Source organism: Scyliorhinus torazame, chromosome 8, assembly GCF_047496885.1.
Source record: "Scyliorhinus torazame isolate Kashiwa2021f chromosome 8, sScyTor2.1, whole genome shotgun sequence".
Taxonomy (NCBI): Eukaryota; Metazoa; Chordata; class Chondrichthyes; order Carcharhiniformes; family Scyliorhinidae; genus Scyliorhinus; species Scyliorhinus torazame.
This window is the reverse complement of record NC_092714.1, coordinates 271,887,533-271,908,262: the sequence shown is the minus strand read 5'-3', so window position 1 is coordinate 271,908,262 and position 20,730 is coordinate 271,887,533. Positions and strand designations below refer to the sequence as shown.

The 20,730-nt window shown below is 50.0% G+C and overlaps 1 protein-coding gene across 1 annotated transcript in view; it reads left to right on the top strand.

The window, feature by feature from the left end:
• Positions 1–5,113: 5,113 nt before the first annotated feature.
• Positions 5,114–20,730, top strand: part of LOC140428653 (neurocalcin-delta-like) — a 62,516-nt gene continuing 46,899 nt past the window's right edge. Inside the window, exon 1 of the mRNA XM_072515337.1 lies at positions 5,114–5,262. The gene's annotated coding sequence lies outside the window, so the exon portion shown is untranslated. The remainder of the gene's footprint in view (positions 5,263–20,730) is intronic.

Sequence of the window (20,730 nt, the reverse complement as noted above, 5' to 3'; positions counted from 1 at the left end):
CTCTGTGTCAGTGTGTGCGTGAGTGTGTGTCCCTGTGGGTGGCTCTCTGTGTCAGTGTGTGTGTGAGTGTGTGTCCCTGTGGGTGGCTCTCTGTGTCAGTGTGTGTGTGAGTGTGTGTCCCTGTGGGTGGCTCTCTGTGTCAGTGTGTGTCCCTGTGGGTGGCTCTCTGTGTCAGTGTGTGTGTGAGTGTGTGTCCCTGTGGGTGGCTCTCTGTGTCAGTGTGTGTGTGAGTGTGTGTCCCTGTGGGTGGCTCTCTGTGTCAGTGTGTGTCCCTGTGTGTGTCCCTGTGGGTGGCTCTGTGTCAGTGTGTGTCCCTGTGGGTGGCTCTCTGTGTCAGTGTGTGTCCCTGTGGGTGGCTCGCTGTGTCAGTGAGTGGGTGTCCCTGTGGGTGGCTCTCTGTGTCAGTGTGTGCGTGAGTGTGTGTCCCTGTGGGTGGCTCTCTGTGTCAGTGTGTGTGTGAGTGTGTGTCCCTGTGGGTGGCTCTCTGTGTCAGTGTGTGTGTGAGTGTGTGTCCCTGTGGGTGGCTCTCTGTGTCAGTGTGTGTCCCTGTGGGTGGCTCTCTGTGTCAGTGTGTGTGTGAGTGTGTGTCCCTGTGGGTGGCTCTCTGTGTCAGTGTGTGTGTGAGTGTGTGTCCCTGTGGGTGGCTCTCTGTGTCAGTGTACGTGTGAGTGTGTGTCCCTGTGGGTGGCTCTCTGTGTCAGTGTGTGTGTGAGTGTGTGTCACTGTGGGTGGCTATCTGTGTCAGTGTGTGTGTGTCCCTGTGGGTGGCTCTCTGTGTCAGTGTGTGTGTGAGTGTGTGTCCCTGTGGGTGGCTCTATGTGTCAGTGTCTGTCCCTGTGGGTGGCTCTCTCTGTCAGTGTGTGTCCCTGTGGGTGGCTCTCTGTGTCACTGTGTGTGTGTCCCTGTGGGTGGCTCTCTGTGTCAGTGTGACTCCCTGTGGGTGGCTCTCTGTGTTAGTGTGTGTCCCTGTGGGTGGCTCGCTGTGTCAGTGTGTGTCCCTGTGGGTGGCTCTCTCTGCGTATGTGTGTGTGAGTATATGTCCCTGTGGGTGACTCTCTGTGTCAGTGTGTGTCCCTGTGGGTGGCTCGCTGTGTCTGTGTGTGTCCCTGTGGGTGGCTCTCTGTGTCAGTGTGTGTGTGAGTGTGTGTCCCTGTGGGGGCTCTCTCTGTCAATGTGTGTCCCTGTGGGTGGCTCTCTGTGTCAGTGTGTGTCCATGTGGGTGGCTCTCTGTGTCAGTGAGTGTGTGTCCCTGTGTGTGGCTCTCTGTGTCAGTGTGTGTGTGAGTGTGTGTCCCTGTGGGTGGCTCGCTGTGTCAGTGAGTGGGTGTCCCTGTGGGTGGCTCTCTGTGTCAGTGTGTGCGTGAGTGTGTGTCCATGTGGGTGGCTCTCTGTGTCAGTGTGTGTGTGAGTGTGTCCCTGTTGGTGGCTCTCTGTGTCAGTGTGTGTGTGAGTGTGTGTCCCTGTGGGTGGCTCTCTGTGTCAGTGTGTGTCCCTGTGGGTGGCTCTCTGTGTCAGTGTGTGTGTGAGTGTGTGTCCCTGTGGGTGGCTCTCTGTGTCAGTGTGTGTGTGAGTGTGTGTCCCTGTGGGTGGCTCTCTGTGTCAGTGTGTGTGTGAGTGTGTGTCCCTGTGGGTGGCTCTCTGTGTCAGTGTGTGTGTGAGTGTGTGTCCCTGTGGGTGGCTCTCCTGTCAGTGTGTGTCCCTGTGGGTGGCTCTCTGTGTCAGTGTGTGTGTGAGTGTGTGTCCCTGTGGGTGGCTCTCTGTGTCAGTGTGTGTGTGTCCCTGTGGGTGGCTCTCTGTGTCAGTGTGTGTCCCTGTGGGTGTCCCTGTGGGTGGCTCTCTGTGTGAGTGTATGTGTGAGTGTGTGTCCCTGTGGGTGGCTCTCTGTGTCAGTGTGCGTGTGAGTGTGTGTCCCTGTGGGTGGCTCTCTGTGTCAGTGTGTGTCCCTGTGTGTGTCCCTGTGGGTGGCTCTGTGTCAGTGTGTGTCCCTGTGGGTGGCTCTCTGTGTCAGTGTGTGTCCCTGTGGGTGGCTCGCTGTGTCAGTGAGTGGGTGTCCCTGTGGGTGGCTCTCTGTGTCAGTGTGTGCGTGAGTGTGTGTCCCTGTGGGTGGCTCTCTGTGTCAGTGTGTGTGTGAGTGTGTGTCCCTGTGGGTGGCTCTCTGTGTCAGTGTGTGTGTGAGTGTGTGTCCCTGTGGGTGGCTCTCTGTGTCAGTGTGTGTCCCTGTGGGTGGCTCTCTGTGTCAGTGTGTGTGTGAGTGTGTGTCCCTGTGGGTGGCTCTCTGTGTCAGTGTGTGTGTGAGTGTGTGTCCCTGTGGGTGGCTCTTCGGGTCAGTGTGTGTGTGAGTGTGTGTCCCTGTGGGTGGCTCTCTGTGTCAGTGTGTGTGTGAGTGTGTGTCCCTGTGGGTGGCTCTCTGTGTCAGTGATTGTGTGTCCCTGTGGGTGGCTCTCTGTGTCAGTGTGTGTGTGTGTCCCTGTGGGTGGCTCTCTGTGTCAGTGTGTGTCCCTGTGGGTGTCCCTGTGGGTGGCTCTCTGTGTGAGTGTGTGTGTGAGTGTGTGTCCCTGTGGGTGGCTCTCTGTGTCAGTGTGTGTGTGAGTGTGTGTCCCTGTGGGTGGCTCTCTGTGTCAGTGTGTGTCCCTGTGTGTGTCCCTGTGGGTGGCTCTGTGTCCGTGTGTGTCCCTGTGGGTGGCTCTCTGTGTCAGTGTGTGTCCCTGTGGGTGGCTCTCTGTGTCAGTGTGTGTGTGAGTGCGTGTCCCTGTGGGTGGCTCTCTGTGTCAGTGTGTGTGTCAGTGTGTGTCCCTGTGGGTGGCTCTCTGTGTCAGTGTGTGTCCCTGTGGGTGTCCCTGTGGGTGGCTCTCTGTGTCAGTGTGTGTGTCAGTGTCCCCCCCTGTGGGTGGCTCTCTGTGTCAGTGTGTGTCCCTGTGGGTGTCCCTGTGGGTGGCTCTCTGTGTCAGTGTGTGTGTCAGTGTCCCCCCCCTGTGGGTGGCTCTCTGTGTCAGTGTGTGTCTCTGTGGGTGTCCCTGTGGGTGGCAATCTGTGTCAGTGTGTGTCCCTGTGGGTGTCCCTGTGGGTGGCTCTCTGTGTCAGTGTGTGTGTCAGTGTGTGTCCCTGTGGGTGGCTCTCTGTGTCAGTGTGTGTCCCTGTGGGTGTCCCTGTGGGTGGCAATCTGTGTCAGTGTGTGTCCCTGTGGGTGGCTCTCTGTGTCAGTGTGTGTGTCAGTGTGTGTCCCTGTGGGTGGCTCTCTGTGTCAGTGTGTGTCCCTGTGGGTGGCAATCTGTGTCAGTGTGTGTCCCTGTGGGTGTCCCTGTGGGTGGCTCTCTGTGTCAGTGTGTGTGTCATTGTGTGTCCCTGTGGGTGGCTCTCTGTGTCAGTGTGTGTCCCTGTGGGTGTCCCTGTGGGTGGCTCTCTGTGTCAGTGTGTGTGTCATTGTGTGTCCCTGTGGGTGGCTCTCTGTGTCAGTGTGTGTCCCTGTGGGTGTCCCTGTGGGTGGCTCTCTGTGTCAGTGTGTGTCTCTGTGGGTGTCCCTGTGGGTGGCAATCTGTGTCAGTGTGTGTCTCTGTGGGTGTCCCTGTGGGTGGCAATCTGTGTCAGTGTGTGTCCCTGTGGGTGTCCCTGTGGGTGGCTCTCTGTGTCAGTGTGTGTGTCAGTGTGTGTCCCTGTGGGTGGCTCTCTGTGTCAGTGTGTGTCCCTGTGGGTGTCCCTGTGGGTGGCAATCTGTGTCAGTGTGTGTCCCTGTGGGTGGCTCTCTGTGTCAGTGTGTGTGTCAGTGTGTGTCCCTGTGGGTGGCTCTCTGTGTCAGTGTGTGTCCCTGTGGGTGGCAATCTGTGTCAGTGTGTGTCCCTGTGGGTGTCCCTGTGGGTGGCTCTCTGTGTCAGTGTGTGTGTCATTGTGTGTCCCTGTGGGTGGCTCTCTGTGTCAGTGTGTGTCCCTGTGGGTGTCCCTGTGGGTGGCTCTCTGTGTCAGTGTGTGTGTCATTGTGTGTCCCTGTGGGTGGCTCTCTGTGTCAGTGTGTGTCCCTGTGGGTGTCCCTGTGGGTGGCTCTCTGTGTCAGTGTGTGTGTCATTGTGTGTCCCTGTGGGTGGCTCTCTGTGTCAGTGTGTGTCCCTGTGGGTGTCCCTGTGGGTGGCTCTCTGTGTCAGTGTGTGTCTCTGTGGGTGTCCCTGTGGGTGGCTCTCTGTGTCAGTGTGTGTGTCATTGTGTGTCCCTGTGGGTGGCTCTCTGTGTCAGTGTGTGTCCCTGTGGGTGTCCCTGTGGGTGGCTCTCTGTGTCAGTGTGTGTGTCATTGTGTGTCCCTGTGGGTGGCTCTCTGTGTCAGTGTGTGTCCCTGTGGGTGTCCCTGTGGGTGGCTCTCTGTGTCAGTGTGTGTGTCATTGTGTGTCCCTGTGGGTGGCTCTCTGTGTCAGTGTGTGTCCCTGTGGGTGTCCCTGTGGGTGGCTCTCTGTGTCAGTGTGTGTCTCTGTGGGTGTCCCTGTGGGTGGCTCTCTGTGTCAGTGTGTGTGTCATTGTGTGTCCCTGTGGGTGGCTCTCTGTGTCAGTGTGTGTCCCTGTGGGTGTCCCTGTGGGTGGCTCTCTGTGTCAGTGTGTGTGTCATTGTGTGTCCCTGTGGGTGGCTCTCTGTGTCAGTGTGTGTCCCTGTGGGTGTCCCTGTGGGTGGCTCTCTGTGTCAGTGTGTGTGTCATTGTGTGTCCCTGTGGGTGGCTCTCTGTGTCAGTGTGTGTCCCTGTGGGTGTCCCTGTGGGTGGCTCTCTGTGTCAGTGTGTGTGTCATTGTGTGTCCCTGTGGGTGGCTCTCTGTGTCAGTGTGTGTCCCTGTGGGTGTCCCTGTGGGTGGCTCTCTGTGTCAGTGTGTGTGTCATTGTGTGTCCCTGTGGGTGGCTCTCTGTGTCAGTGTGTGTCCCTGTGGGTGTCCCTGTGGGTGGCTCTCTGTGTCAGTGTGTGTGTCAGTGTGTGTCCCTGTGGGTGGCTCTCTGTGTCAGTGTGTGTCCCTGTGGGTGGCTCTCTGTGTCAGTGTGTGTGTCAGTGTGTGTCCCTGTGGGTGGCTCTCTGTGTCAGTGTGTGTCCCTGTGGGTGTCCCTGCGCTGACAGCGCCCTCAGTCCCGGCACAGTATTACAGTCTGAGAGCTGGCACTGCCCCTTCCTCCTGACTCCACTCAGCTCCGTGCCCCGGTCTCAGCCACTCTGCCCGGGGCTGCCCGCCGCCAGTCTGGCAGCAGATTGAGGGGGTGAAGCGGCAGCGGCACAGGGAGAGGGTGCCCGCAATCCAGCGCTCGGTGAGTCCCAGACTGCCCTCAAATCCCGCTCCCAATCCGCACTTCAGACAGAGGCAGGCGGCGGAGACAAAAGGGAACAGAGGCGAGAAGTGATGGAGCGTGAAAACAAGTGTGCAAAAAGTGTTAGAGATGGGAATGGGAGTGCAAGGGAGTGGCTGGCCATGGGGCAGAGTGTGAGCATTGGGAGGAGTGGAGTGATGTTTGAAAAGTGTGTACGTGCTTGTGAGCAGAGGGAGGGAGAGAGTGAATTAGCGTGCACAGGGTCGAGTGTGCGAAAGGCAGTGTTGGAGATGAATTCACAGCAGGGCCAGCGGTGGACAAGAGAGTGAGAGAATGAGGGGGTCAAACTGAGCAAATAAATCAGTGAGTGCAGTGGAATGTTTGAGCATGAATACAGCAATCAAAATGTGTGCACGGTTAACCCAGGGCAGTGTGTGTGTGTGTGTGTGTGGCGGGGGGTGGGTGGGTGGGGGGGTCCTGGTACCAGGGCTGTGTGTCCACAGTCGGTGATTGTGCGAGGGGTTGGGGTGGGGTGTGTGGGGAGGGGTGAGCCTGGTGAACCCAGCTGAGAAGGAGTGGGACATGGGGAGGAATGAGTGAATGAATCAGTGTGAGGGGAGGGATGAGTGAGTGTCAGAGAGAGTCAGTGTGTGGAGGATGTCTGTGCAAGTGTTGGAGTGGAAAGAATGGCCGGAGTTAGAGAAACAGCCAGTGGATCTGCCCTCATCATAATCTGATATTGTAGAGATACAAATCTGATATTGTAGAGATACAACAGTGATGTTTTTCTCCCCCCAGTGATTACGGTGTGTACACAGCTTCGTGGGGTTAATGTTTTGGGGGCACAGCTTTTGAGTGTGCCTGGGATCAGTTCCAACCTACATTCAACAGTATATAAAGTTTTATTAGGTGCTTACAGAGTAGGAAGGGGACCTGTTTAGCTCAGTTAGCCAGATGGCTGGTTCGTGATGCAGAGCAAGGCCAACAGCGGGGGTTCAATCCCCACACCGGCTGAGGTTATTCACGAAGGCCCTGCCTTCTCAACCTTGCCCCTCGCCCGAGGAGTGGTGATCCTCAAAGGGGAAAACAGCCTATGGTCATCTGGGACTGTGGCGACTTTATTAATCCAGAGGTTTATGGGATCAAATCCCAATGTTCCAGCTGCTGAAATTGTACTCAATAAATTGTAGGATTTGGATCGGTGATGAGGTTTAGATTTAGGTTTAGGGTCAGTGTTCGGAGTTTATGGTTTCGTTTTCGGGTCAGTGATGTGATTTAGCTTTAGTATTAAGATAGTTTTAGTTTACAACAATGGCTTTTGGGATGAAAAACTTCAGTGATGAGGATAGATTGGAGAGGTTGGGTCTATTCTCCTTGGAGAGAAGAAGGCTGAGAGGAGATTTGATAAAGATGTTCAAAATCACCTTGGGACTGGACAGGGTAGATGGGGAGAAACTGTCCCCACTTGTAAATGGATCAGAACGAGAGGACACAGATTTAAACTCATTACAAAATAATCAAATGTGATGTGTGAGAAAGCAAAATTAAAATAGTTGAGATGGGGGAAATTAGGGGCAGCACGGTAGCATTGTGGATAGCACAATTGCTTCACAGCTCCAGGGTCCCAGGTTCGATTCCGGCTTGGGTCACTGTCTGTGCGGAGTCTGCACATCCTCCCCGTGTGTGCGTGGGATTCCTCCGGGTGCTCCGGTTTCCTCCCACAGCCCAAAGATACGCAGGTTAGGTGGATTGGCTATGATAAATTGCCCTTAGTGTCCAAAATTGCCCTTAGTGTTGGGTGGGGTTACTGGGTTATGGGGATAGGGTGGAGGTGTTGACCTTGGGTAGGATGCTCTTTCCAAGAGCCGGTGCAGACTTGATGGGCCGAATGGCCTCCTTCTGCACTGTAAATGCTATGATAAATGTATTGGCGTGGATGGAGAATTGATCGACAGGAAACAGAGAGTGGGAATAAATGGGTCTTTGTCCGAGCAGCAGGCAGTGACTAATGGGGTTCCCCAGGGATCAGTGCTTGGGCTCCAGCTGTTGACGGTATATATAAATGATCTGGATGGGGGAATCAAATGTAACATTTCCAGGTTTGCTGATGACACAAAACTGGGTGGAATTGAGAGATGTGGAGAGGATACAAGGAGGCTTTCAGGTGATTTACTGCAGAGAGCTGTAGATACTGGGTCATTAAATATTTTCAGACAGACAGATTTTTAATCAATGAGGGAATCAAGGGTCATGGGGATAAGGCCGGAAAGTGAAGTTGAGGATTATATCAGATCACCCATGATCCCACTGAATGGTGGAGCAGACTCGATGGGCCGAATGGCCTACTTCTGCTGCTACGCCTTATTTAGGCTCTAAATTGAGCGAGTGGGTGAATAACATGGCAGAGACAGTAAAACGTGGCTAATTGTAAAGTTATACATTTTGGGGGTAAAAACAGAAAGGAAGACTATATTTAAATGGTGATATATTGGGAAGTGTGGATGTACAAAGGGGCCTGGGTGTCCTGATACACCAGTCAGTGAAAGTGGAGAGGCAGGTCGTATGTTGGCCTTCATTGCAAGAAGATTTGAGTTCAGAAGTAGCGCGTCTTATTGCAGTTATACAGGGTCTTGTTGAGACCGCACCATTTTCAAAACTTTGTTCATGGGACGGGGCGTCACAGGCTGTGCCAGCATTTATTGCCCATCCCTAATTGCCCTCCAGGGGGCAGTTAAGACTCAACCACATTGCTGTGGGTCTGGAGTCACCTGTCGGCCAGATCAGGTAAGGACACCAGATTTCCTTCCCTAAAGGGCACAGTGAACCAGGTGGGTTTTCCGACAACCGACAATGGTTTCATGGTCATCGTTAGACTTTTCAATTCCAGATTTTTATTGGATTCAAATTTTACCACCTGCGGTGATGGGATTTGAATCTGGATCCCCACAGCATTACTCTGGTCTCTGGTTTACTAGTCCAGTGACAATACCACAACTCCACCGACTCCCCATACCTGGAATATTGTCTGCAGTTTTGGTCTTCCTCCCTAAGAAAGATATAATTGTCACAGAGGTAGGGTAGTGCAACAGAGGTACACCAGCACCAAACTGATAGGAGTTGGCGGGACTGTCCTAAGACAAGAGATTGGATTGACTGGGCCTGTATTGACTCGGGTTTAGAAGGATGAGAGGAGCTCTGATTGAAACGTATCCAATTCTAACAGGGGTGGTCAGGCTCAATGGCAGGCAGGATGTTTTCCCTGGTTGGGGAATCCAGGGGACACAGTCTCAGGATATGGGGTACACCATTTGGGACTGAGACGAGGAAACATTTCTTCACCCAAAGGGTAGTGAAACTGGGGAATTCTCTACCACAGAAGGCTGTGGAGGCCGAGATATTGAATGTAATCAAGAAAGAGATCGATAATGTTTTAGATTTTAATGGCACCAAGGGGTATGGGGAGAATGCGGGAATATGACATTGAGTTCGAGGATCAGCAATGGTCATATTGAATGGTGGATTAGGCTCAACAGACCGAAGGACTCCTCCTGCTCCTAGTTTCATAGAAACATAGAAAATAGGAGCAGGAGGCGGCACAAAAAGCCCTTCAAAACCTGCTCCGCCATTCATTATGATCTTGACTGATCATTCAACTTAGTCTGATCCCCCCCTCCCTCCATACCCTTGATACCCTTCACCCCAAGTGCTATATTTAACTGCTTCTTGAAAACATACAATGTTTTGGCCTCAACTACTTCCTGTGGTAACGAATTCCACAGGCCGACCACTCTCTGGGTGAAGAAATTTCTCCTTATCTCTGTCCAAAATGGTCTGCCCCGTATCCTCAGACTGCGACCCTTGGTTCTGGACGCACCCACCTTTGAACATCCTTCCTGCATGTTAGAATTTTATAGGTTTCCATGTGTTCCCCCCTAATTCTTCTGAACCCCAGCGAATGTAATCCTCACTGACTCAATCTCTCGTCATTCGTCAATCCAGCCATCCCAGGAATCAGTCTGGTAAACCTCTGCTCTCTGTCTATAGCAAGAATATCCTTCCTCAGATAAGGAGACCAAAACTGCACACAGTATTCCAGGTGTGGCCTCACCAAGACCCTGTATAATTGCAGCAACACATCCCTGCTCCTGTACTCGAATCCTCTCGCAATGAAGGCCTTCTATCCCGCCTGCTGTACCTGCACGCTTACCCTCAGTGACTGGTGTACGAGGACACCCAGGCCTCGTTGCACATTCCCCTCTCCTGATTTATGGCCATTCAGATAATAATCTGCCTTCCCGTTTTTGCTACCCATGTGGATAACCTCTTCTATCCAATTAATTTGCCCACTCACTCAGCTTGTCCAGATCACACTGAAGCATCGCTGCATCCTCCTCACAGCTCACCCTCCCACCAGCTTTGTGTCATCTGCAAATTTGGAGATATTACAGTTCATTCCCTCATCTCAATCATTAATATATTTTGTGAATATTTAGGGTCCCAGCACCGATCCCGGTGATACCCCACTCATCACTGCCTGTCATTTGGAAAAAAGACCCATTAATTGCTACTCTTTAGTTTCCTGTCTGCCAACTGGTTTTCTATCCATCTCAATACATTTCCCCTAATCCGATGCCCTTTAATTTTACACACTAATCTCTTATGTGCGACTTTGTCGAAAGCCTTCCTGAAAGTCCAAATAAACCACATCCACTGTCTCCCCCTCATTAACTCTCCTAGTTACATCCTCGAAGAATTCCAGTAGATTTGTTCAGCATGGTTCGCTTTTGTAAATTAATGCTGACTGTGCAATCTGGCCACTGTTTTTCAAGTGCTCTGCGGTAAAATCTTTGATAATGGATGGTAGAATTCTCCCCGCCACCTACTTCAGACTTACTGGGCTATAATTCCTGGTTATCTCGCTCCCTCCCTTTTTAAATAGTGGGGCTGCATTAGCTACCCCCCAATCTTCAGGAACTGTTCCAGAGTCCATAGAATCCCGGAAGATGACCTCCAATGCATCCACTATTTCCAGAGCCACTTCCTTAAGTTCTCTGGGATGTAGATTCTCAGGCCCTGGGGATTTATCAGCCTTCAACTCCATCAATTTCCCCAACACCATTTCTCAACTAATATTGATCTCCTTCAGTTCCTCCATCTCACTAAACAATGTTCCCCAACATTTCTGGTATGTTATTTGTGTCCACCTCCGTGAAGCCAGAACCAAAGTATGTATTTATTTGCTCAGTCATTTCCTTGTTCCCCATTACAAAATTCCCCTGTTTCTGACTGTAAGGAATCTACACTTGTCTTACCAATCTTTTTCTCTTTGTATACCAATAGAAACTTGGGAGTCAGCTTTTATGTTCCTTGCAAGCTTACTCTATTTTCCCCTTCTTAATCAATTCCTTTGTCCTCTGCTGAATTTTAAACTGCTCCCAATCACAGGCCTGTTGTTTTCTTGGCCAATGTGTACGCTTCTCCCTTGGATCGAATTCTATCTCTAATTTCTCTTGTAAGCCATGGATTGGCCACCTTTCTCATTTTACTTTTTTTGCCAGGGAGGATTAACCAATTGTTGCAGTTCACCCGTGTGCTCCTTGAATGTTTGCCATTGCCTTTAAATAACATTTCCCAATCCATCATAGCACACTCGTGCATCATATCATCGTAGCTTCCTTTATTAAGATTCAGGACCCAAGTCTCAGAATCACACTCCATCTGGATGAAAAATTCTATCATATTATAGTCGCTCTTATCGAAGGGGTCTCACTGAATTGCTAAAGATTCCTTTCTCATTACACAATACCCAGTCGGACAGCCTATTCTCTGGTTGGTTCTTCAACGTATTGGTCCAAAAGACCTTCCCATATTCACTCCAGGAATCATAGAATGGGAGGCACGTTGGCACTGCTGCCTCACAGCTCCAGGGACCCAAGTTCAATTCGGGCCTCGGGTGACACTCTGTGCAGAGTCTGCACGTTCTCCCCGCGTTTGCGGGGGTTTCCTCCCGGTGCTCCGGTTTCCACCCACAGTCCAAAGATGTGCAGGTTAGGTGGATTGGCCATGATCAATTGCCCTTAGTGTCCAAAAAAGGGGAGGTGGGGTTACGGGGATAGGGTGGAGGCTTGGGCTTAAGTAGTGTGCTCTTTCCAAGGGCCGGTGCAGACTCGATGGGCCGAATGGCCTCCTTCTGCACTGTAAATTCTAGGATTCTATACAAACCCTACAAAATTCTTTGCTCCTTGGTGTTTCTCAGTTCTACCCATACAAATTCCACGTTGTTATTTTGGTTTGAACCCTCCCCAATCACTCTAGCGAATGCACCGAGGACATCAGTCCCAGTCCTGCCCAGGTGTAACCTGTCCAGTTTGTACAGGTCCAACCTCCCCCAGAACCAGTTCCAATGTCCCAGGAATCTGAAACCCTCCCCCTCACACCATTTCTTCAGCCACGTATTCATCTGATATCGGCGGCTGTTTCTACTCTGACAAGCACCGAGCGCTGGTAGTAATCCTAAAATCACTACCTTTTCAGGTCCCACTTCTCAACTTTCTTCCTAACTCCCTGTATTCTGCTTTCAGGACCTCATCTCTTTTTTTTAAACCTATGTCATTGGTTTGATGTTTACTTCAACCACTGGCTGTTCACCCTCCCCCTCCAGAATGTCCGGTAACCGCTCCGAGACATCCTTGACCCTAGCACCAGGGAGGCAACATCCCATCTGGGGTCTCATTTGCCACCATAGAAACGCTTATCTATTCCCCTTACAACTGAATCCCCTATAACTATTGCATTCCACACTTTTTGCTCCTCCCCTCTGCAACAGAACCGACCGTATTGAATGAACTTGGCTGTTGCTGCTTTCCCCGAGAGGTCATTCCCCTCAACAGTATCCAAAGCAGGGGTATCCAATTTGCAAGGGAATGGCCACGGGAGATTCCTGCACTGCCTGCCTAGTCCCCTTGTTCTGCCTGGTGGACACCCATTCCCTTCCTGCCTGTAGAGACTGAGCTTGCGGCGTGACCACCTCTCCCGCTATCCACGATACTCAAAACGCCTCGCCGATGCTTCGCGATGTCCCCACCTGCCACTCCGGCTCCGAAACCCGGCTTCCAGGGGCTGCAGCTGGAGACACCTCCTGCATACAGACTGGTCCTGGGTATCAAAGAGCAACCACAGCTTTGAGCTCTCCTGCCATGACGTATCTCTTTAAATTAAACCTTTGGAGGATGCTTTGATATCAGATTATATCCAATTGTCTAGAGCCCTTCTTTCCTGGTCCTCATTTCTACCGAATTTAGCCCTTACAAACCACAAAAGTTATTTTCAAACTATGTGATGAAAGTAGTAAAGACTTACCCAGCCTTACCCACTACTTATCAATCAGCTCTCTCCCATATAACCTCTACTGCTGCAGCCCGGTAAGAAGTCTTACAACACCAGGTTAAAGTCCAACAGGTTTGTTTCGATGTCACTAGCTTTCGGAGCGTGTTGCAAGACTTCTTACTGTGCTCACCCCAGTCCAACACCGGCCTCTCCACATCATGGCAGCCCGGCAAGACCACTCTCTGATGATTTTAAAAGTTACAAAGCAAGGAGAAAAAGGGCCTCTTTCTGCTCTGCACCAAATTCCCACTCAGCTCCAAATTCCTGATACTCACTCTGTATCTCACTCTGGCTGTGTTTTCTCCCACTGCTCGTACTCAAGAGCACTTTGTCTAAAAACAAATCAGTTCTCGAGCTCCGTCTCAGAGTTTACGAAGCTGTGCTGTTCTCCACTCCTGCCCGGACTGGGACTGAGCTCCGCATTCAGTCTTTTTAGCTTCACCCGCTCCCCATTTTCATCCAACTCCAAAAGCACTCTTGTTTAAGCAGCACAGGGCCCCAAAGACAATGCTTTAGAAACTGGATTAAGCCAGTTGTTCGATTAACCAGCTTCAGTTGAGAGTGACTCGGCTGACTCTTGTTTCAGCAATGCAACTAAACAACACCCAACTTATTTAGCTTGAAATTAGCCCTTAAATTAAGTATAGTTACTATTTACCCCTTACAAATTACTTTTGAACTCCTTGTTTTCACCCAACTCCAAAAGCACTCTCATTTAGCCGAGCAGCACTCATAGTCTATGTTTCTATGAGTGGTTCGGGTCCTGAATATCCGCCTGGCAGTGTGGTGGGGGCAGGTTTAATCGAGACATTCGAAAGGACATTAGATGGTGACTTGAATAGAAACACTGTGCAGGGGGACAGGGGACAGGCAGGGGTATGGCAGAAAGTCACGGTGCTCGATTGGAGAGCCGATGCAGACACGATGGGTCAAATGGCCCCCTTCTGCACCGTAACAATCCTGTGATTCTGTCAGGGATGAACTTTCAGGTTTAGGAAGGAGGATGGGATCGGACTTTTACTTAAGACGAAATATAAAATACGAGGTGAGTGCTTTTGCTGGGCTAGAATGGTTGCCACCAGGTTAAGCTCAGACGTATTGCAATGAGAATCACAAACAATCTCAAGGGATTGCACTGAGTGCTGAATTTGGTGCATTTTGAGTGCTATAGTAAGAGTTTGGTGACCGAGGGAGTATAAGGCTTCATTTTTATCTAAAGTTTAGTCTTTCTTTTATTTAGTTAATTAACTTAAAAGTTGCTGTTTGGTTCAGAAGAAGGTGAATTTTCAATCAGCTTTAAACAAGCTTCTACTTGTAGGCACTTGCAGCTGGAGCTTGTTAATTAGTTAATTGGATTAGGCCAGTTTTCAGAGGCTAGATTCACAGTATAAAAGTGATCCCCTACAGTGCAGACTTTGTTTGCACTGAGTGCTGAATTTGGTGCATTTTGAGTGCTATAGTAAGCGTTTGGTGACCGAGGGAGTGCTGAATTTGGTGCATTTTGAGTGCTATAGTAAGAGTTTGGTGACCGAGGGTGTGCTGAATTTGGTGCATTTTGAGTGCTATAGTAAGAGTTTGGTGACCGAGGGTGTTAGGTGAGGAGGGAGTAAGGTGCTCCTTTCATTTTGTTTCCGACATTTCCGCAAAGAGTGAGAAGAGAGCCAGGAGTTTACAGAAAGTGTAGCTGACTGGGAACAGAGTCGGAGGGCGGAGATCTAGTTAGTCCACAGGGCAGCTATAGTCTGTCAGGTCAGAGGGGATGGTGGCTAGGGCAGTTGCATGCTCCTCCTGTAGGATGTGGGTGGTGAGGGATACCACCGGTGTTCCCGCTGACTATACCTGCGGGAAGTGCACCCAACTTCAGCTCCTCAAAGACCGTGTTAGGGAACTGGAGCTGAAGATGGATGAACTTCGGATCATCCGGGAGGCAGAGGGGGTGATTGAGAAGAGTTACAGGGAGGTAACCACACCCAAGGTACAGGACAAGAATAGCTGGGGAATACAGTCAGGGGGAAAAAAACAAACAGGCAGACAGTGCAGGGATCCCTCGTGGCCGTTCCCCTTCAAAACAAGTATACCGTTTTGGATGCTGTTGGGGGGGGATGACCTACCGGGGGAAGGCCCTAGCGGCCAGGTCTCTGGCACTGAGTCTGGCTCTGGGGCTCAGAAGGGTAGGGGGGAGAATAGAAAAGCAATAGTTGGAGGAGATTCAATGGTCAGTGGAATAGATAGGAGATTCTGTGGTCGCGAGCGAGACTCCCGGAAGGTATGTTGCCTCCCGGGTGCCAGGGTCAGGGATGTCTCGGATCGTGTCTTCAGGATCCTTAAGGGGGATGGGGAGCAGCCAGAAGTCGTGGTGCACATTGGTACCAACGACATAGGTAGGAAAAGGGGTGTGGAGGTAATAAACAAGTTTAGGGAGTTAGACTGGAAGTTAAAAGCCAGGACAGACAGAGTTGTCATCACTGGTTTGTTGCCGGTGCCACGTGATAGCGAGGCTAGGAATAGCGAGAGAGTGTAGCTGAACACGTGGCTGCAGGAATGGTGTAAGAGGGAGGGCTTCAGGTATTTGGATAATTGGATTGGATTGGATTGGATTTGTTTATTGTCATGCATTGGAGCGCATTCTGGGGAAGGTGGGACCTGTACAAGCAGGACGGGTTGCATCTGAACCAGAGGGGCACCAATATCCTGGGAGGGAGGTTTTCTAGTCCAGCAACTAAGGTAGCCGATATTCAGGACGCCAAAGCGTGTAATGAGGCAGTGGGGAAGGGAACACTGACAAAGGAGAGTACTTGCAGGCACGGAGATGGGTTGAAGTGTGTATACTTCAACGCAAGAAGCATCAGGAATAAGGTGGGTGAACTTAAGGCATGGATCGGTACTTGGGACTATGATGTGGTGGCCATCACGGAAACTTGGATAGAAGAGGGGCAGAAATGGTTGTTGGAGGTCCCTGGTTATAGATGTTTCAATAAGATTAGGGAGGGTGGTAAAAGAGGTGGGGGGGGATGGCATTGTTAATTAGAGATAGCATAACAGCTGCAGAAAGGCAGTTCGAGGAGTATCACCCCAATGAGGTAGTATGGGTTGAAGTCAGAAATAGGAAAGGAGCAGTCACCTTGTTAGGAGTTTTCTATAAGCCCCCTAATAGTAGCAGAGATGTGGAGGAACAGATTGGGAAACAGATTTTGGAAAGGTGCAGAAGTCACAGGGTAGTAGTCATGGGTGACTTTAACTTCCCAAATATTGAGTGGAAACTCTTTAGATCAAATAGTTTGGATGGGGTGGTGTTTGTGCAGTGTGTCCAGGAAGCTTTTCTAACACAGTATGTAGATTGTCCGACCAGAGGAGGGGCAATATTGGATTTAGTACTTGGTAATGAACCAGGGCAAGTGATAGATTTGTTAGTGGGGGAGCATTTTGGAGATAGTGACCACAATTCTGTGACTTTCACTTTAATAATGGAGAGGGATAGGTGCGTGCAACAGGGCAAGGTTTACAAATGGGGGAATGGTAAATACGATGTTGTCAGACAAGAATTGAAGTGCATAAGTTGGGAACATAGGCTGTCAAGGAAGGACACAAGTGAAATGTGCAACTTGTTCAAGGAACAGGTACTACGTGTCCTTGATATGTATGTCCCTGTCAGGCAGGGAAGAGATGGTCGAGTGAGGGAACCATGGTTGACAAGAGAGGTTGAATGTCTTGTTTAGAGGAAAAAGGAGACTTATGTAAGGCTGAGGAAACAAGGTTCAGACAGGGCATTGGAGGGATACAAGATAGCCAGGAGGGAACTGAAGAAAGGGATTAGGAGAGCTAAGAGAGGGCATGAACAATCTTTGGCGGGTAGGATCAAGGAAAACCACAAGGCCTTTTACACATATGTGAGAAATATGAGAATGACTAGAGCGAGGGTAGGCCCGATCAAGGACAGTAGCGGGAGATTGTGTATTGAGTCTGAAGAGATAGGAGAGGTCTTGAACGAGTACTTTTCTTCTGTATTTACAAATGAGAGGGGCGATATTGTTGGAGAGGACAGTGTGAAACAGACTGGTAAGCTCAAGGAAATACTTGTTCGGAAGGAAGATGTGTTGGGCATTTTGAAAAACTTGAGGATAGACAAATCCCCCAGGCCTGACGGGATATATCCAAGGATTCTATGGGAAGCAAGAGATGAAATTGCAGAGCCGTTGGCAATGATCTTTTCGTCCTCATTGTCAACAGGGGATTGGAGAGTGGCGAATGTCGTGCCCATGTTCAAAAAAGGGACGAGGGATAACCCTGGGAATTACAGGCCAGTTAGTCTTACTTTGGTGGTAGGCAAAGTAATGGAAAGGGTACTGAAGGATAGGATTTCTGAGCATCTGGAAAGACACTGCTTGATTAGGGATAGTCAGCACGGATTTGTGAGGGGTAGATGTTGCCTTACAAATCTTATTGAATTCTTTGAGGAGGTGACCAAGCATGTGGATGAAGGTAAAGCAGTGGATGTAGTGTACATGGATTTTAGTAAGGCATTTGATAAGGTTCCCCATGGTAGGCTTCTGCAGAAAGTAAGGAGGCATGGGATAGTGGGAAATTTGGCCAGTTGAATAACGAACTGGCTAACCGATAGAAGTCAGAGAGTGGTGGTGGATGGCAAATATTCAGCCTGGATCCCAGTTACCAGTGGCGTACCGCAGGGATCAGTTCTGGGTCCTCTGCTGTTTGTGATTTTCATTAATGACTTGGATGAGGGAGTTGAAGGGTGGGTCAGTAAATTTGCAGACGATACGACGATTGGTGGAGTTGTGGATAGTAAGGAGGGCTGTTGTCGGCTGCAAAGAGACATAGATAGGATGCAGAGCTGGGCTGAGAAGTGGCAGATGGAGTTTAACCCTGAAAAGTGTGAGGTTGTCCATTTTGGAAGGACAAATATGAATGCGGAATACAGGGTTAACGGTAGAGTTCTTGGCAATGTGGAGGAGCAGAGAGATCTTGGGGTCTATGTTCATACATCTTTGAAAGTTGGCACTCAAGTGGATAGAGCTGTGAAGAAGGCCTATGGTGTGCTCGCGTTCATTAACAGAGGGATTGAATTTAAGAGCCGTGAGGTGATGATGCAGCTGTACAAAACTTTGGTAAGGCCACATTTGGAGTACTGTGTACAGTTCTGGTCACCTCATTTTAGGAACGATGTGGAAGCTTTGGAAAAGGTGCAAAGCAGATTTACCAGGATGTTACCTGGAATGGAGAGTAGGTCTTACGAGGAAAGGTTGAGGGTGCTAGGCCTTTTCTCATTAGAACGGAGAAGGATGAGGGGCGACTTGATAGAGGTTTATAAGATGATCAGGGGAATAGATAGAGTAGACAGTCAGAGACTTTTTCCCCGGGTGGAACAAACCATTACAAGGGGACATAAATTTAAGGTGAAAGGTGGAAGATATAGGAGGGATATCAGAGGTAGGTTCTTTACCCAGAGAGTAGTGGGGGCATGGAACGCACTGCCTGTGGAAGTAGTTGAGTCGGAAACATTAGGGACCTTCAAGCAGCTATTGGATAGGTACATGGATTACGGTAAAATGATATAGTGTAGATTTATTTGTTCTTAAGGGCAGCACGGTAGCATTGTGGATAGTACAATTGCTTCACAGCTCCAGGGTCCCAGGTTCGATTCCGGCTTGGGTCACTGTCTGTGCGGAGTCTGCACGTCCTCCCCGTGTCTGCGTGGGTTTCCTCCGGGTGCTCTGGTTTCCTCCCACAGTCCAAAGATGTGCAGGGTAGGTGGATTGGCCAATGATAAATTGCCCTTAGTGTCCAAAATTGCCCTTGGTGTTGGGTGGAGGTGTTGAGTTTGGGTAGGGTGCTCTTTCCAAGAGCCGGTGCAGACTCAGGGGGCCGAATGGCCTCCTTCTGCACTGTAAATTCAATGATAATCTATGATTAATCTAGGACAAAGGTTCGGCACAACATCGTGGGCCGACGGGCCTGTTCTGTGCTGTATTTTCTATGTTCTACGTTCTATGTATGATTGGATAGATTTGTGGATCTAATTTCCAGGATGTGCCTATGCAGGAAACTCCGGGCCGATGAGTGAGAAACACGCAGCGCAGAAGGGTGTATATGAAAGAACTTGCTTCAGGATCTCCAAAGAAATTCACGGCCAATGAAATGCTTCCAAAATGCTATCAGTGCAGGAACGTTAACAGCCAATTTGCAAACAGAATCTCCCATAAACAGCAATGTGATCAAGACAAGATCATCTGATTTGGTGGTTCTGGGTGGGGGATAAGTATCAACCCTAGTTGACTGGGAAGGACTCCTCTGTTCTTCTTTGAATCATACAATTAAATCTTTTAGTTGAGAAGGCAACAGGGGCTTCAGTTTAACGTCTCATTCAAAAGACAGCACCTCTGACAGTGCAGCCGCCCCTCTGTACTGCACTGGGAGTGTCGGCCTGGATTGTGCTCCAGTCTCTCAAGTGGGACTTGAACCCACAAACTTCTGATTCACTCTTACTCAGTGAAAGGAAAGCGGGTGGGAGAATACCAGAGGGACACTGTGCAACTTCCAGAAACATAAAAATAGGCTCCCTGCGCATCAAAGTATATGTGGGACTGACTCACAATGAAACCAGTAACATCGTTCATTTGTCTGCTTCAAAAAGGAGTTGCATTGATTTCTGATTGGAAACAAGGTTACTCTGGGGGTGAAAGCAGTATTTCCTCGCTGGGCTGGGTAGTGCGTTTGGTAAATGGAGATGCGAGGGCGGATGTTGCTGAGGGAATCAGCATTTACTTACGGAGGTCTTCAGGAGATTAAACAGGTGGGTTTATCCCCGAGAGGGTAGACTGTACAGGTATCGGAAGAGAGCTGCATTTAATTTATTTAAAATGCACAGGAGCTCTCTCGGCACCAGACACCTGCATTGCAGCAAATCAGGCTGTGTGCCTCTCCCTTCACTGGGACCCCAATGTCAACCGAACGTTGGTGGGAGATTCTCTCTGGGCAGCTCACAAGCAAAGTTCTCTCTCCTCTCACTGAGGTCTCAATTTAAACAGCATATTTCCCAGTTTAACAGGGTCTTTCCCCTTTGGTGTCTCCTTCACACCCGGGTTAGCATTATTGCAATAATTAAAATGAAAATACTGGGGCTTCACTGCCAGAGAAATGAAAACAGAGACTTGAGATTCTGGTGAAAATCGCATGAGCTGAACCACATCTTTATCTCGCAGATGCTGCTGGGTTGTTCGTGTGGGTTTGGTTTATATTCTCAGCAGTCTATTAAAATTGCTCATCTAACCAAATCCATTTTGCCAGTGTCTAATTTATCTGCAGCTGCAAACCCATCGTCAGTAAGCAGCCAGATTGACACTGTCAACTTGTCGCTGAGTGTTTATTGATGTGAATCAGACCAAGGCAGCTCCATAAGTGAGGAGGGAACGCTGGATATTAAATTGACCAAATTCCCAGCCGCTTGCCCCCACTCCCTCTCCGCCTCCATCCCCCGCAAGGGTCAGAATTCCTCCGACACCGAGCTAGTGCCAGAAGGCAGCAGGAAGCACATTCGGAGGTGCTCGTGGAGCTCCTCTGTTTCCCGTACCAGCCTCCCCGAGCAGGCGCCGGAATGTGGCGACTAGGGGCTTTTCACAGGGACTTCATTTGAAGCCTACTTGTGACAATAAATGATTTTCATTTCATTTCACACTGATGAGAAATGATGGACTCCTCGGCAGGAGCACAGTCTCAGGGGCCGAGGTCAGCGGAGCCTTTCTCCTCTGTGCGTTCCGTCACGGTAAACGTTAAGTAGAAGCCAGATAGTTCCCCACCGGACCAGCAACCAACCCTCAGTTCAAATTATGGAAGGTTATGGCTATTCTCAGAAAAGCAGGTACTCTGTCAGATGAAACTAACTGTTAAAATCTCCAAATTGTGTAATTTTCCAACCGGTTCATTACTCGCTCCGGGAGAGGAATCTGTCGCTGGGTTATATGTTAATCCCTGACAGGTTCTGTAGCACTTTTCAAAGCAGCAGAATGTCTCAAAGCAATTGCCATGCTTTTGAAGTGCAGTGAATGTTGTGATGTAGGAAACACAGCA